Here is a 5590-nt window from a genome sequence, read left to right as displayed (position 1 = left end):
CAAGTGGTAGAGTGCTGGCTTGGAGCTGAAGAGCGCAGGGACAGCACCCAAGCCCAGAGTTCAAGACCCACAACCAACAAAAAAAAAAAAAAAAAAGAAGCCAAGCTCCAGTGGCTTATCCTAGCTATTCAGAATGAGACCTGAGGACTGCAATTCAAAACCAGCCCAGGCAGACAAATTCTCAAGACAACCTCTAAGAAGCCAGAATGGAGCATGCCTCAAGTAGCTGAGTGACAGCAATGAACAAAAAAGCAAGTCCAAGTACTGAGTGACAACAATGAACAAAAAAGCAAGTGAGAGCACAAGACTCTGAATTCAAGCCCACATACTTGAACAAAAAGAAAAATAATCAGAAAATGGATGGAAAAAATACACCTGCTAAGTTATCTTAATATAAATGCCATTTCTGCTTTAATCTGAAATAGAATCAGAAATCCCATGTAGAAAACAGCATATCCCTGCCTCATTTTTAAAACAATTTTGTATTTTCGGACTCAGCTTACCAAATCTAAGATTGCCATCAATTGTGCTTTTTGCAATTCTTAGTTGATCCAATTTTTACCTATATATATGAACGTTCATGAATTATTTTCTATTATTAAGAATGAAATTCTTGGGCGGGATTGGGAGGGGGAAGAGGGAAAGAAACGTACTCATTACCTTACATATGCAACTATAACCCCTCTGTACAACACCTTGACAATAAAACTAAATTTAAAAAAAAAAAAAGAAGAATGGAGTTCCTTAGCCAAATGTCAGTGGTCCATGCTTGTAATCCTAAGTACTCAGGAGGCTGATATCTGAAGATTGCAGTTCAAAGCCAGCCAAGGCAGGAGAGTCTGAGGCTCTTACTTCTAATAACCATCAAAAAGTCATAAATGGAGCTGTGGATCAAGTGTCAAAGCACTAGCCTTGAACATAAAAGCTCAGAGACAGTGTCCAGCCCCTGAGTTCAAGCACTAGAACTGGAACCAAAATCAATCAATCAATCAAGTCCTTCCCTCAGTAATTTTTCACTGGATTTCAAGTTAGTCTTTTGAATTTTGGTGTATTCAATTTCTTAGTAATAAGTAGTGTAAATTAATATCTTTCCCCAACAGCCAAAAGACTGGTCCTGAGGCAATTATATATTCATGGTAAATATAGATCTTGTACCTATCTAATGTCTAAGTATGTTCTGATAAAACTAATAAAGAAATACAAATAAAATAATAATAAAAGAGAAACCAATTCTTGTAATCCTGACTACTTGAAGGCTGAATGGGAGGACTGAGGTTTGAGGACAGCCCAGGCAGAAGAGGTCACAAGACCTCTTCTCTACACACAGCAGGGCTCAGTGGTATGTGTCTGTTATCCTAAACCACATGTGGTTGGGATCAGAAGGATCAGAGAGTTCTAGGCCATCCTGAAGATAAAAATCTGAAGACTACATCTTCAGGAGGAAAGCAGAGCACAGTGATGCATGATCCTAGCAATGATAGGAAGTGGCGCTATGGCTCAAGTGGTAGAGCGCTAGCCTTGCGCTGAAGAGCTGAGGGACAGCGCCCAGGCCCAGAGTTCAGGCCCCACGACCGGACCCCCCCCCAAAAAAAAACTACCTTCAAAAAGTATCTTCAAATACACCTTAAATTATCATATACCATTTGTGAAGTATCCAAAGAAATTATTGTTCTTGTCTCATCCGCAGGACACATTAGGCCATATGAAACACTTGTTCCTCCTGCCAAAATAAAAGACAACTATTTTACTTAAATATTTTACTTAAACTATGTTTTAAGGGCAAATCTCTAATTTAGACTACACAGTGAGGCTGCCTAAGAAATGAGATCTATTTCTACTTTACAAAATATGATTTACAAATGCTAACACACTAAAAGTAAACTTATCTTTCTTTCATGCTGAATGCCATAATGATGCAATATTATATGGCTCCATCCCCTGGTCATGACATACTCAAAGTGAAGCTCCTAGCAATTTGTAGAACTCCAAAACTGTAATTAGAAAAGTTCTAAGCTGGGGCTGGGAAGGTGGCTCAGTGGTAGAGTGTTTGCCTTGCATGCATGAGGTCCTGGATTCAATTCCTCAGCATCACATAAGCAGAAAAAGCCAGAAGTGGTGCTGTGGCTCAAGTGGTAGAGCACTAGCCTTGAGCTGAAGAGCTGAGGGACAGTGCCCAGGCTCAGAGTTGAGGCCCTACGACCGACAAAAAAAAAAAGTAAAGAAAAAAGAAAAAAAAAGAAAATGTCTAGATTAGGTGATATTTAAGAACAAAGTTATATAATCTCTGGCGAAAAAGTGATTTTAAAATACAATGTGTGATACATAGAAGTATTTATCTTTTCGTGTTGTTGTTGGCTGTGGGGCTTGAACTCCGGGCCTGGGCGCTGTCCCTCAGCTCTTCAGCTCAAGGCTCATGCTCTACCACTTGAGCCACAGTGCCACTTCTAGTTTTTTTCTGTTTATGTGGTGCTGAGGAATTGAACCCAGGGCCTCATGCACGCAAGGCAAGCACTATACCACCAAGCCACTCTCAGCCCCTAGAAGTATTTAAATCACATACTGTTTTACTGCTTTCTCTCTCTCTCTCTAAATGGTTGGTCGTGGAACTTGAACTCTGAGCCTGGGCACTGTCCCTTCAGCTCCTTAGCTCAAGGTGAGTACCCTACCATTTGAGCCACAGTGCTACTTCCAGTTTTCTGGTGGTTTTCTGCCCAGGCTGGCTTTAAACCACAATCCTCAGACCTCAGCCACCTGAGTAGCTAAGATCACATGTATAAGCCACTGGTTGCCTGGCTTGCTGCTTACTCTTTGTTGTCAAAAGCAAAATGTTTTCTTAATATAAGTGAGAATATTTTACAGTCTTAGCTAGACCTATATCATCCTATAGCAAATATAATAATACTAATTGGAATTTCATGCATTTTACACAGGAGAAAGCATGTGGATGTCACCTATCATAAATAGTATAGAAGTGATCTGTATGGATCGTATTAATTTCAGAAGGTAAGATAACGAACATCAGCTACAAACAAAATGCCTGTGATAAGTAACCATTACTTGCTTGTCTTACCATCTAAAATACAATATTTTATAGTAAGTAGCATCATTGTGCCTTTTTGAATGAATTCAATATATAGTACTAGCTGTGGGAGTAGAGTTTCTGGAATAATGAACATCCATTTCCTTTCATTCTATCAATGCCAATTTGTTGAGTGAAAGTGATTTCCTTTGGTTTGTGTAAGTAGTTAAAAATATCATAAATAAAAGATCAAAAGAGATCAAATTCACTTAAAAACACAAAACAACAGCTGAGTGCAATGCTAATTCAAGTAGCTATTTCAGAGACAAAGACAGGAAGAATGCAGGTTTAGGAAAAAATGTTCCAAGACCCTTTCTCAACAACAAAGCCCAGAATGGTGACCATATTCATAATCTCAGCTACACAGGAGTATAAATAAGTAGGAGGATTGTGGCCCAAGGCCAAAGCAAAAACTCAAAACTCTATCTGAAAAATAAACAAAACAAAAAAAGTTGGAGACATGGCTCAAGTACTAAAGAGCTTACCTTACAATTATTAGGCCCTAAGTTCAAACCTTAGGACCATCAAAAACAAACAATAACAACGAAACAATGCAAAACAATGTTTTCTATATTGGAAGATACTGATTTAGTCATCACTATACTGATGATATCTTAAGTTGCACTGTGTATCATGAAGACTCTGTTCTCAAATATTTACATTTGGTATATTTATTTTTATCTTTGAAAATTTAAATGCTTCTAGATGCTGGCAGCTTCTGCCTATAATCCTAGCTACTGAGGAAGCTGAGATCTGAGGATCACAATTTGAAGCCATCCAGCAGAAAAGTCTGTGATACCCTTATCTCTCTATTAGTACCAAAAAAGCCAGAAGTGGAGCTGTGGCTCAAGTGGTAGAGTGCTAGCCTTTAGCAAAAAAGCTTAGGACAGTATCTAGGCCCAGAGTTCAAGCCATAGGATCTACACCAAAATAAACAAACAAACACACACCAAGAAAATGCTAGGTCAGAAAATAACTAGTAACGCAGGAACATTTTCTTATTTAGTCATCAAATCACAGCTTCAAATATGATCTTGTAATAAGCCATGAATTAAGAGTAAACTAAGTCTCAGTTTAGGAAGATTTACTGTTACAGAAATGAAAATGATAAGCCAATTTTTGAAAATAAACGTAACTATAAGAATGTTTGTTTCCAAGAGATACAAGAATGTTTAAAATACAAGTATTTTAAATACAGTAATTTACATCATATTAAAATTTGAAAGCACAATACTTACCACCAATTGGTATGATACAAAGGTTATATTTGCATGCTAGATTCACAATCTTAACTACATCATCATGACACACTGTTGAAAAAGAAAAGAAAAATAAATTGATAGGCATATTAACTCTGCTTACCTTAGGAAATGAGGATTTACAGTTCTTTAACATCTGAACTTTTCCTTTGTTTATTCACTCATTAACATATTAACTAGCTATATTAAAAGTTGGATTCCAGCCGGGCGCCTGTGGCTCACGCCTGTAAATCCTAGCTACTCAGGAGGCTGAGATCTGAGAATCACGGTTCAAAGCCAGCCTGAGCAGGAAACTCCATGAGACTCTTATCTCCAATAAACCACTAGAAAACTGGAAGTGGTGCTCAAACAGTAGAGTGCTCGCCTTGAGCTGAAGAGTGCAGGGACAGCGCCCAAGCCCAGAGTTGAAGCCCCACAACCGACCAACAAAAAAAAAAAAAGTTAGATTCCTTCCAACTTTTTATTTTTAAATAATTTCAAACATACATTATCACTGTAATTACATAATTCCAGTCTAAAGCAAAACCAAGCAATTAACATTGACATAAAACAAACAGCAAACCTACAGACCTCACTCTAATGTCTCCTTTTCTATCCCACAGTCTAATCCAAGATCACACACTGCATTGAGTTGTCATGATTTCTTAGTCTTCTTTAAGGTAGACCTTTCCTAAGTCTTTGACTTTGATGGCAATGGTATTTTTGAACCCTGGTCAGTTACTTCATAGAATATCCCTCAGTTTGACTTTGTATATGTTACCTCACAAATCTTTGCAAAGATGCTGCAGGAATAAATGCTATGCTTTTCTCAGCATGATGTCCTCTTTGATAGTTTGATTTGGTAGTATTTGCTAGGTTTCTCCATCAAAATGATACTATATTTTCTCTTGAAATTAATATCCTTAGATTATGTAAACAGAACGTTTCCTTTCATACTTCACCCCTTAAGGTTGCTCTTTTTCTCTCCCCATACTGGAGCTAAAACCGAGGGACTTGCACATGCTAGACAAGTGCTCTACCACTTGAGCTATCCCTTTTCTAGACCCCATCAATGATTCTATATTGTGTCTGAAATTTTTTGGTGCTGGTCTTTGGGCTTGAACTTAGGGCCTTGGTGTTATTCCTGAGTGCCTGCCACTCTTAGCTGTTTTGGTGCTTAATTGGAGATAGGAGTCCCTTTGATCCTCAGATCTCAGCCTCTTGAGTAGCTAGGATTATAGGTGTGAATCACAAGTGTCCAGTCGTTGTTCTG

At 38.2% G+C, this 5590-nt stretch overlaps 1 long non-coding RNA gene across 1 annotated transcript in view; it reads right to left on the bottom strand.

Moving 5' to 3' along the window:
• Positions 1-4392, bottom strand: part of LOC106002146 — a 9280-nt gene extending 4888 nt beyond the window's left edge. Inside the window, exons 1-2 of the long non-coding RNA XR_001175899.1 lie at positions 4318-4392; positions 1641-1720 (exon numbers count right to left, since the gene is read on the bottom strand). This is a non-coding gene — a long non-coding RNA (uncharacterized LOC106002146). The remainder of the gene's footprint in view (positions 1-1640; positions 1721-4317) is intronic.
• Between the last annotated feature and the right edge of the window lie 1198 nt (positions 4393-5590).

The sequence above is a fragment of the Dipodomys ordii genome, unplaced genomic scaffold (assembly GCF_000151885.1).
Source record: "Dipodomys ordii isolate 6190 unplaced genomic scaffold, Dord_2.0 Scaffold3708, whole genome shotgun sequence".
Taxonomy (NCBI): Eukaryota; Metazoa; Chordata; class Mammalia; order Rodentia; family Heteromyidae; genus Dipodomys; species Dipodomys ordii.
Note: the sequence above shows the minus strand (reverse complement) of the source record. Positions and strands in the feature narration are given on the sequence as shown.